This window comes from Arachis duranensis, chromosome 3, assembly GCF_000817695.3.
Source record: "Arachis duranensis cultivar V14167 chromosome 3, aradu.V14167.gnm2.J7QH, whole genome shotgun sequence".
Lineage (NCBI taxonomy): Eukaryota > Viridiplantae > Streptophyta > Magnoliopsida > Fabales > Fabaceae > Arachis > Arachis duranensis.
Window position 1 is genome coordinate 4,153,977 of NC_029774.3, and position 12,445 is coordinate 4,166,421.

General features: G+C 28.3%; 1 protein-coding gene and 1 pseudogene across 1 annotated transcript in view; both read right to left on the reverse strand.

Moving 5' to 3' along the window:
• The window catches only part of LOC107476696 (BURP domain-containing protein BNM2A), a 38,021-nt gene that overhangs the window by 10,671 nt on the left and 14,905 nt on the right, over positions 1–12,445 (reverse strand). The window lies entirely within an intron of this gene.
• LOC107476692 (protein NLP8-like) lies at positions 4,133–7,825 on the reverse strand (annotated as a pseudogene).

The following is a 12,445-nucleotide window of genomic DNA, read 5'->3' on the forward strand; positions in this document are numbered from 1 at the left end:
AAGGTTTTTAGACATCATTGAAAACTTATTCATTACTGTAATCACTATCACTATATTAGATGCATCATAGTTCTAAAGAAAAGCACTTCGAAATTAAAATAATCCAAAAAATTCTTTGGAATAGGAAAGATTTTTTTACAACATTGAAAGTTTATTCATCAACGCAATCAATTTCTACAAAAAATTTAAAAAAATTTTGTATAAAAAAATACAAACATTGAAATACTCTGAATTAGTTGGATTCTATTATCTAATAGAATATAGAATTTGTATATAATATTAACTAAAATAGTTTCAAATAGTTATATTTTTTAATAAAATCAAAGAAAGAACAAAATATTAGTAAAAACAGAGAAAAAAAATAAGTGACATAATGTTATGTGAAAGAGAAGATAAAAAAGAGGTGTAAAGTAAATGTTGATTTATATAAAAAATATAAGAAAGAGTAAGTATGAAAGAAGATGATGAATTATGTTTTATTATTCAATTTATACCTATTAAAGAAAAATAATATTAACACTAAAATCATATCGTATCTTATATAAAAATAAATAGTAAGAGACTATACAAAATAGAGTAATCTAAAAAAAATAAATAACATAAGAGTGAAAAGAAAAATGAAGAAGAATCCTAAATTGTAACACTATAAATAACCATAAGAAAGAATAAGTAAACAGAGGATGAATTATGTTTATAGCTAATAAAGAGAAATAATATTAACATCAAAGATATATAGTATCCTATATAAAAGTAGAGAAGAAGAGAATATGAAATTATAGAGTAATCTAAAGAAAAATAAATGTCATGAGAGTGAAAAATAAAATGAAAAAAAATCCTAAGCTATAATAATAAAGCACATGAGAAGTAGAAATAAAATAGTTAAAAGTAATTCAATTAAAATAAAAAAGATTAAAAAGTAATTTAAGTCAAATCTTATTTTTCATGGTTAGTTGAGTCACTATCATTTTCTTCTTCATTTTCATTCTAATAAATACAATTACATAGTCACTTACTACATATATTTAGCAAAAGTGGTAGAAAAAAAAAGAGATATGAAATTATGTGAGGAGGGATAAAAAAATTATATAAAATGAATGTTGATTTATATAGTAATATAACAAAAAGTAAATATAAAATGTTAGAATAAATTAGAATTTAACTCAATTTATACCTATTAAAAAGAATTTATTAACATTGAAAGGATATAGAAACTTATATAAAATTAAAAAATAAGAAAATATGAAAAATAATATTTAAAAAATCCTATTAACATTAAAAGCATAGAGTAAGCTATATAAAATTAAAATACAAAAAAATTAATATATTACATATCAAATACAATTTAAAAATACAAATTAGTCCAATGATAAAAATTTTCTTTGTCAAGGAGATCCAAAAATAAATAAACTATATTAAATGCATGACAGTTCTAAAGAAATGTACCTCGAGATACAAAAAAATCTAAAAAATTATTGAAAAAAGGAAAGATTTTTGAATAAGCATTCAAAGTTTAATCATTAACGCAATTACTGTCATTATATTAGATGCATAGTAGTTCCAAAGAAACGCACCTCAAGATAAAAAAAAATTCAAAGAAACAAATTTTTTAAAATTATTTTTATTTAATTTTAATAAAAATAATTTTATTAAATAAAAAATTTTAATTATAATCAAAGAAACGTACGAAACGCATATAAAAAAATCCAAAAAATTATTTGTAAAAGGAAAGGTTCTTGGACAGCGTAAGCACTATCACTGTATTAGATGCATGGCAATTCTAAAGAAACGTCTATCGAAATATAAAAATCCAAAAAATTTAAAAAATTATGTGTAAAAAGAAAGGTTTTTGGACAGCGTAATCCGATCACTATATTAGATGCATGACAATTCTAAAAAAACGCATCTCGAAATAAAAAAAATCCAAAAAAACTCTTTGTAAAAAAGAAAAGATTTTTGGACAATATTAAAAGCTTATTTATCAGCGCAATCACTATCACTGTATTAGATACATGGTAATTCTAAAAAAATGCATCTCAAGATCTAAAAAAAATAAACTATATTAGATGCATGGCCGTTCCAAAGAAACGCACGAAATGCATATAAAAAATTCAAAAAACTCTTTGTAAAAGGAAAGATTTTTGGACAGTGTAATCACTATCACTATATTAGATGTATGGCATCTCAAAATAAAAAAATCCAAAAAATCCAAAAAGCACTTTGTAAAAGGAAAGGTTGTTGGACACCACAATAACTATCACTAGTTTAGATGCATAGCAATTATAAAGAAAACGCATCTCGAAATAAAAAAAATCCAAAAAATTCTTCGTAGAAGGAAAGGTTTTTGGACAACGCAATCACTATCACTATATTAGATGCATGATAGTTTCAAAGAAATGCATCTCGAAATAAAAAAATCCAAAAAATCCAAAAAGCTCTTTGTAAAAGGAAAGGTTTTTTGGACAGCACAATCACTATCACTATATTAAATGCATGACAGTTTTAAAGAAACGTATCTCGAAATAAAAAAATCCAAAAAATCCAAAAAACTCTTTGTAAAAGGAAAGATTTTTGGACAGTACAATCACTATCACTATATTAGATGCATATAGCAGTTACAAAGAAAACGCATCTCAAAATAAAAAAAAAAAACCAAAAAACTCTTTGTAAAAGTAAAGGTTTTTGGACAACGCAATCACTATCACTATATTAGATGCATGGCAGTTCCAAAGAAACGCATCTCAAAATAAAATAATCCAAAAAATCCAAAAACTCTTTGCAAAAGGAAAGATTTTTGGATAGTACAGTCATTATCACTATATTAGATACATGACAGTTCCAGAGAAACGCATCTCGAAATAAAAAATCCAAAAAGTCCAAAAAGCTCTTTGTAAAAGGAAAAGTTTTTGGACAGCACAATCACTATCTCTATATTAGATGCATGGCAGTTCTAAAGAAAACGCATCTTGAAATAAAAAAATTCAAAAAATTCTTTGCAAAAGGAAAGGTTTTTGGACAATATTAAAAGCTTATTCATCAGCACAATCACTATCATTGTATTAGATACGTGGCAGTTCCAAATAAAAGCACTTTAAGATTAAAAAAAATCCCAAAAATTTTTTGAAATAGAAAAGATTTTTCAGTGCAATCAATTTTTACGAGAAATTTAAAAAGTTTTTTTTATATAAAAAATACAAACATTGAAATACTTTGAATTAGTTAGATTTTATTCTCTAATAAAATATAGAATTTGTATATAATATTAACTAAAATAGTTTTAAATAGTTATATTTTTTAATAAAATCAAAAAAATAAAATTTTAGAATATTTTTATTTAATTTTAATAGAATCTTTAAATAAAAATAATTCTATTAAATAAAAATTTTATTTATAACTCACAAATATTTATTTTAGAATCTACTTATTTTATAAGAAAAAGTATTTTGAATGGAATATTAAATTGATGATCCAAAAATAATAAATTTTTGAATTTCAAATTATGTTATCCTTATCTCTTAGTAATACGTATCTTAGGAGAAGTAATAAGGGATCAATTAAGACCAATTTAAATCGGAGATATATATGTATAGTATATGGTATATGCAGGCAAGATGTATTGGGATCACTTAAAATTTAATAATATTTTATTAATATAATATTATTATGTTATTAAAAAAATAAATAATAAACGCTTTTTCTTTGACTTTAGCCAACGCACAATTTCACAGGCAATACACTGAAAACGGTATTAATTTCTATTATTAATTAGATTATCCTATGAAAATAAAAACAACAAAATTATATGAAAATTTATTTACAATATTTATCTCAAATTATTGATGATTTTATACAAAAATTGGGATAAAAGCAACCTAGAGCTATTTATCTCCCTGTTAATTATAACTATTTAACTATAAAACTCTATAAGCTATTTAATCTTTACAGAAGAAAGAATCTTAAAGCATGATCGTGTTTCAAGGTTCTTTCCTCTACGAAGATTAAACTACAAAAAATCTTTGATCCAAATAATTTTAATGCCACATCCAAAAAACTTCATAGAAACGTTGACTGTGTGCTAAAAGACGATGTTAATGAAATATGTTGATAGAAGAATTCAGTTGTCACATAGAATTCGTCTGTCAACAATATTTTACTAATATTGCTTTTTAGCCACACAAGTCAGATGAAGCATTTCCATGAAGTATTTTCAATGTGTCATTGGAGTTATTTGGATCAAAGATTTTTTGTGGTTCATTGTATTCCTCAACTGTTACTGCCACGGCTACTCAAACCACTAGGCAAGTCTCGCTAACAAGAAATTTCACAGCACGGGTGCCAAGATCATCCAATATTTCTATGCATTCTTTCAAATCTGAGTCAGTTACCATCATCACCCATTCCTCGTCATCGTCGAGATACTTCAGCTGGAAAGATCCGATTTGTAATTTGAATCTTGTTGCAACTTCTTCATAGAGCTGGAGACAACCAGCTGCAGGGTCAAACTTGAAACGGATCATATCTTCTTTGTAGACAGCTTTGACAGTAATTTTTGATCCACTACCAACACAAGGTGATTTGGCTTTCAAATGTTTCCGCTTCTCAAATTTCCGAGAGCCACGCAAAATTGAGCCAGAGCCATTCGACGAGTCTGACATGCTTGAAGTAGTGGGATTGTGATGCTCGCCGAGCTTGTCAGCCATCTCATCGGCAACCAGGGTGTTTGGACTGTGATATGCTATATCACACCAAGAACTTTCCAAAATAGAAACCGGAAAGGGTTCCTGCTGTAATCCACCATCATCCATGGCTATTGGTTTTGAATCTATACCAACAGAAAAAAGCTTTGTTTTTCTTCAACTCACCCTTGGAATTAGATATAAGTATGTCTGAATGCAGAAGCTAAATTCTCACCTTTGCTACCAGATGCAGGATCAGGATATTTTACAGAACATTTCTTCCCGAAGAGAGAACTTTTATGTGCATTAATTTCTTGGTTGCTTGATCCTCCTGGCATAAATCCCCCCTTGTAAGGATCAAACTCCAGTCCTCCTTCCACACCCTTGACTGAGTCAAGCACGGTTTGTATTTTCTTTAACGAACGATTAACTTTATTGATCTTGCGCGATGGCCATCTTGAAATTCCGTGTTGCCTGCATATCCTTTTCAGGGTGGTTGGGCAAACTGTTCAAGAAGAATCACTTGTCAATAATAATCATCTTGGTGTTTTTCACAAATATTTATCATCTATATATTTTTAGAACCAGAATCTATCATCTAACCCAAAATAATATGCTGATTGAATAAGTTAAAAGAAATCTGCAGGGACAAAGCTGTAGTAGTCTTACCACCAAGGCTTTTAGCCGCATCTTTAAGACTACCGGAGAAATATTGCTGGAGAACACTCAAGCTAAAATTCTTCTCCACTGAACTTTTCTTTTTCTCAGTCTGCTTTCTTGATCCATCCATTGCCTACAAAGTTGAATCATAAATTATAATAAATGATTTCTCAAATGAAGCAACTGTTAAGATATACCTGGTTATGAGCAGCTTCAGTTTCATTGTTTGTCATGGACATAGGCTGGACCGAATCATGGTCACCATCCGGCGCCATATGAGAGCCTTCTTCCTTTGAAAACTGCACTTGCGAACCTTCTACCCCGTATAATTCAGCATCCGAAACTGACCTCAAACTCTGACACATTCTCTGCACAGTATCTGATAGATTGTCTAATAAAAGTTGCTGTTCTTCACTTCCATTCATATTGACAGGTAGAAAGAATTCTATTATGTAATCATCATCATTGGTATGAATACTCCTTAGCCTGACTGCAACGGCAGCATTCAACTTATATTTTCGAGCATGGTGAACAAGGGGATAGTCACTAATATTATAGGCCTTCACATCCGGACAGAAGAATGGACGATTTGATTGAAGAGCTTTCCCAGCTACACCTTGCCCTTCCTCGAGATAATGTTCAACACATGCATGAACAAATCCTCCTACCACAATATCATTTACATAGCAAGCTGATTCTTCAATGCATAGTACAGTTTTTTCACCAGGAATTTTACCCCCATCTTTAATCCGTATTCTTGAAGCTTCATCTCCTACTCCCTCACTATAATAACAGGGGATCCATGTCAATGCCAGTGGCAAACGATGCGCATGACACACAGCTCGTAACACATCAATTATCTCTGTTAAAGCTGCTCTTTTGTTATTTGATAGACACTGCAGAGAAAATAATCAAGAAGTTTTTAAATCCAGATGAAAACACATCATTCTGAAAGTTCAACTTTGTTTTTGCCCCTTCTATTTACAGTACCTGGGACATAAGTCGTGGAGGCGTAGTAGTCCTTAAATTAACAAGCTGCAAAAACAAATCAAAAGATTTCCCACTATAAATAGATGTGCATGTATGAGTATAGCATTCAAAAGATTACTGCATATGATTTCTATAGTTTCACTTATGGCAAAGTAGAACTAATTTCATATGCAGAGAATTTTTTACTTGCCTAACTGCTCCTCAACTATGGTTACAACATCATATTGAATGCATAAGATACTTTTTTAGCCAGGGCAGAAATTTCTACATGACAACCTTGTAGTAAAACATCCAAGTCTATAATGACAATGTGAAAAGAATATGAAAAAACATCAAACAAAAAACACATTTAACACGTTTCCCAAACATTATATAATATTAAGCGAAACAAGCAAATGGGAGTAAAAGAGAAACCAACCTGGAGTGCACTGCTAACAATTTCTAGTTCTTTGTCAAAATCAGTCTTTTCCTTTGTAGTGACAAGTTCTAGTACAGCACAACAAGGTGGTTCAGCAAGCGTATCAATTATGGGAACCGCAATTGATCCACGAACCTCGTGATTAATTGCATGCTCCACCCTCAGGTACTCACTTTTATTGTAGTACCCAACATTGGAGGTCCATTCAGGAATTTGGGAGATAAACACACGTCCGGGAAGCCCTAGAAAAGACCCTGGTTTATCTTCAGCAGAAAAGGTAAATTGCCTCGACACGTCTCGGTATCCAGCTAGCATGTGATCTAGCAAATAGGGTTGCTCACTTGTGCTTAAGATGAAGTCATTACCATGCTTCATTGGTGCCCAAACTTGTGTCAATATTCCATCACCAACTGATTCCTTAAACAAGTCCATAGCCCTCAGCATTCTCTCATCAAGCGACCAAGCAAATGGTCTAGGCACCAAGCAATTTCCCATGTCAGCAGCACTCAATTCTTGAAGTGATCCATTTATGTTATTTATATCATTTGCATCTTCTGACAACCCAAGTTGGGTCTCCAATTGCTGTAACACAGCCTTCTCATCGAAACCCAAGGAGGTTTCAGTAGCATTATAATTTCCACAATCTTTTGTCATAAAGTATGGATCATTGTCCTGTTCCACTAAACTGAATGCATCAGGTGGAGAATACTGCATAGAGGCAAGTGATGAAATTCCATTATCTAAATTATGATCAGTCACAGATGGAATATTACCCCAACCAGCAAGGTTATCGAAGTTCATGAGATCAGGGAGGTTGTCAAGCATCTCCTCTGATACAAGATTTTTTATTCCGTTGTCTATCTTGCTTGGTCCATCGAATTGAGCGCCAGGAGGTGTCCAATACCCAATTCCCTCTCCCTCAGAGAAAAACTGATCTTCCATGATTATGTTAGAAAACAAACTTCAAATCAAAATTCAGCCTGTGTTAGAGTTCTTTTGTTGGCAAGTTTCCACTTGAAATTCCTTCCCAGATTACCAGCGTCCGACAAGCCTGAAAAGTTAACACTTCTGCCAAGTCATCAGTAAAGAGTAGGAAATTAGATCAAAACTTAAACTACAAATATTCTCTAGACAGATAGAAAAAATGGTAAACTGCTATTTTGGTTGGGTTAAATTTTAATTTAGTTTCTAACCTTTTAAACTTCTATTTTGAAAATGGTAAAAATGGTAAAAATGAGAAAAACCTGAATATTTGGCCGCAAGTTCCAAATGACCATGACAAATGTACCAAAACTAGTACAGAACATAAAGAACCAAATGCAGGCAGTTGCTGAATTGCACTTGATGTGAGGTATAAAGTAAAGTCTCACATTTAAAATCAGAAAAGTTTCAAACTTTACAATCAAAATCTAGAATTCACCAACCACACAAAGAGGGCCAAAAGAAAAATCTAAAACATACGAAAAAATAACTACTTAAGAATTCTCAAAACACACCAGAAAATTATGAATAAACAACAATCTACCTCTCTGTCTATCTATTTTAGTATGTTGTAAAGAGACATAAAGGGAATGAAACTGAGAATTGAGAAAACTGTGTAAGAAAGATTGAATAAACAACAATCTACCTCTTTGTCTATCTATTTTAGTATGTTGTAAGGAGACATAAAAGGAATGAGACTGAGGATTGAGAAAACTGTGTAAGAAAGATTGCTTCTATATAAAAGAAGAGAAACCAAAAGAGAAACAAAAAGCTGGTGTAAGCCGAGTTAAGCTAAGATAAGCCTACAACGTAAGAGTTATTAAAAATAGAAAGTCTTTGTCATCGTGAACTCTTGACAGCCTCAAACTTCAGTCTCTGGCTTCAGCTAGAACTCTTCGAAGTTGTAGTTTCCTTTTTCTTCTTTTTTTTTAAGGGTAATTTACATTATTAAATTATTTGATGATCTAATATACAAGTTCCAACGATTGAATTTTTGTTGCATGCGAGTTGCAATTATTTTATAGCGATTTCCAAAATTTCATGTCCATACCCCGTTGCCGAATATATCCGAACACCTATAAACAGCTATAATTTGTAGCGGTTTAGTTATAATCTGCGATAAATTGTAGAGGTTTATGATAAGTGTTAAGCCAATGAAGATGATAATGAGACTGGCATTAGGAGGTGGCGTCAAAGTTAAAACCATGGTTAATATGATAAAATTGGATTAAAAAAATTGATTAATTAAAAAAATAACATTAATATTAAAGATAAAAAATTTATTTTTATCCCATACTTTAAGATAATATAAGTGTATAATATTATAATTAAAAATAAATTCATTTTAATTAAAATAACCAATTATAATTCAAGAGTCAAATTAAATAGAATTGCCCTGAATTATTTGGCCTTTATATAAAAGTTTATGTTTATAACATGAACTCTATGTTAACATAAAAATTCATATTATAAACATAAAGTTCATCATATTAACATGAATTCATATTATAAACACAAAGTTCATGTTATAAACATAAAGTTAGTTTAACATAAAGTTCATAATCTATTATAAAATGAGAGAAAGAAAATAAAGCAGAAATGAGTTCTTAATTTTTTTTGGAAGATACCTATGTTCTAACAAAACTTAATTATTTATAAATCTCTAATTATTAAAAATGTGAGATTCATAAGTTTTTCTATTAAGGTATATAAGTTGTTTTAAATTTTCAATAGTTAAAAATTTATGAATGATTCATTTTAATTCGAATTTATATGTTTTTATAAAAAACAGTTAAAAACCTATTATTTATTTTTATATTTAATTATATAATATCAATATACATAATTTATTTAAAGAGTGATTAAATTAAATAATAATAAAAATATGATAGTAAAATAACATAATAAAATTAAGTTCATGATATTTGTATGGTTACTTAGACATGCTATAGCAATTAACAGAAAAAAATAAAAATCAAAATGATTCTTAAGACTCTTTTTGAACTGTGTCAAAAAAAAAATAGAGACAAAAAATATTTAGAATGAGAAGTACAGATAAATACATATAAAAAAAGTCTAAAAAAATAAATCTTTTTCTTTTGTCACTCCAAAAGTTAGGACACAAAACTTAATCAAGAGAAAGAAATTTTTGTTAACTTTTTTTTTTTTAATTTTGTTCTCATTAAAATGACAAATTTTCAAATTTTTAGTGGTAGAAAGAGATCATCAAGTTAAAATCAAAATTCACAAATTTAAAAATATAACATCTAAATTATCAATTTGAATAAAAAATTAAATCAATTTTTCTTTTCTTAAACAAAAAGGAAGAGAGTTAAAATTTAAAAATTTGTCAGTTTTATGAGAATAACACAAAAAGAAAAGTTAACAAAATTTTCTTTCTTTTAATTGAATTTTTTATCCTATTTTGGAGTGACAATTTTTTTTCTATTTTTGAGACTTTTTTTTATGTATTTATCTCTTTGTTTCTTATTCTAAGCCTATGAAGTACAAACATTTTCTTAATTTGTCGTGTCTCTGTGTTGGACACGACACACACGGATACTTGTTCGATATGCGTGTCTTCTGTATCCAATCGTGTTTTAATAAAAAATTAAAAAATTCTTCTCTAAATACGCTTGAACACACTTAAATACTATCATATGTCAGCAAATCTAGACTTATTCTTAATATGTATTCTTAAAATGAGTTTAGAAATAGTATATATTATTAATGATTAAAACAATATATTTTAAATATTTTATATAATTTATCATGAGAAAAAAAATGAACTAGCTAGATTAATCTATCTAAGAAGTCTCTATAACAAAAATAAACATTGATCTTTCTGTGTGTGAATAAAAATGTTGATTTGGATAAATTGTCTTGTAAGTAATGTAAATATCAAAAACAAAGATTTGGCATAAAAACAAATCATTTATAAGCTTTTAATTATTGAAAATTTAAGACAACTTATATACCTTAATTAAAAAATTTATGAATCTAACAAAAATTTATAGATAATTAAATTTGCTACAACATAGATATCTTGAAAAAAAAATTCAAGAACTCATTTCTCATTTATTTTCGTTCTCTTCTTTTATAATCGATTTAAAAAAAAATTAATTAGTGGGCTATGTAAGTCTTCTCTTTGTGTGGATATTAATTTGGTAAAGTTATAATCTTGAAAAATAAATACCTAACAAAAAAAAGATTGAGATTCTTGTCTTTTTTTCTCTTATTTTATTCGATTTTTGTCAGATATTTTATTTAATTATTATATATTTTATGTGTATTTTTGTATAGCTAAGTTTTTAAATTAGTGAATGATCAAATAAAATATTTATTCATATAAAACGGAAATTAATTATTATTATTATTATTATTAATTTAAGTAAATATTACATTTGTCAATTTTGATCTTTACAAAAGCTTAATAATATTTATAATTTATTTTATTATTTTTTTACATATATATGCCTTTAATTTTAATATAAACTTTTTTGTATAATTATCTAATTAATTAAATTCATATATTTATATTCCTTTTTAACTAATAATTGTGAAAATTAATTATTTTTATTAATATAATAATATATGATTAGTCATCTATAAATTTTTTACACTAAAAAAATACAAGAGATTACTCGAATGAGATTAAACCATAAACGTTTGAAGGTAAGTCATTTTTTTTACAAAGGACTCAATTTTATTTTATAAAGTAAGGAGACAAAATACTTCAACATGTTGAACATACTACAAAATTACCGTGAAATTAGTAGTTAAGTGGTAAATCTAAACAAATTTTATGTATTTTTCAACAATAACACTCCTATAAAAGTTATAGAAAGGCTAGCTGAAATTTTAAAGATCAATAACGTTAGGAGTCAAGACAAATATTTTGAATTTTGTTCGGAGACCAAAAAGAGTTAGGATAGAGTTAAACTTTAAAATAGTCTCTGAAATTGGGGTCGTACACTAAGATTGTTCCTAAGATTCTAACTGCATCAATTATGTCGTCACTGAGATTGATAAAAATGCATCATGTTAGTCTCTCACGTATTTTCTATTAACGACGTGATGACATAGCTTAATGATGTGGTCTGTTAGTGACATATGTCACTCCATGATTTGGCCACGTGTAATGGTATGATGATGTGTTTACCAGTGACACGTGACAAGCTGATGTGGATGGTTGTGCCACGTGTCACAATGCTATTTGGCCACGTGTTTATTTGTGCCACGTGTCACAACCATATTCGGTGACATGTCATCCATTATATCATCGTTATAGATGCACTAAATTAGTCCCTCACTTTGCATTAAGTGACTCATTTTTAGTCTCTAAAATTGAATGTGGTGCACCAAGCTAGTCCCTTCACTAATTTTTCTCATTTTTTTTAATACTTTAAAATTTTCAATATCTTGGATACACTAATTTCAATTCTATTTTTTCACATATCGTTTAGATACAAGTGTTTTTATAAAAAAATTTTAGATTTTAGTTTTAATTATATAATTTTTTTCTATAATAATTTAACATTGGTAAATTTTGTAATATATAAGTATGTTATTATAAAAAAAAGAATTATATGATTTAGTAACATATTTTTTCATAAAAAAATATGTGTTTCTAACAATAAATTAAGAATTAAAATACACATTTTTTTCAACTCTTATGAAATATAAGTTTTCATTATGTGTAAATAGGCTAGACTGAAAGCAC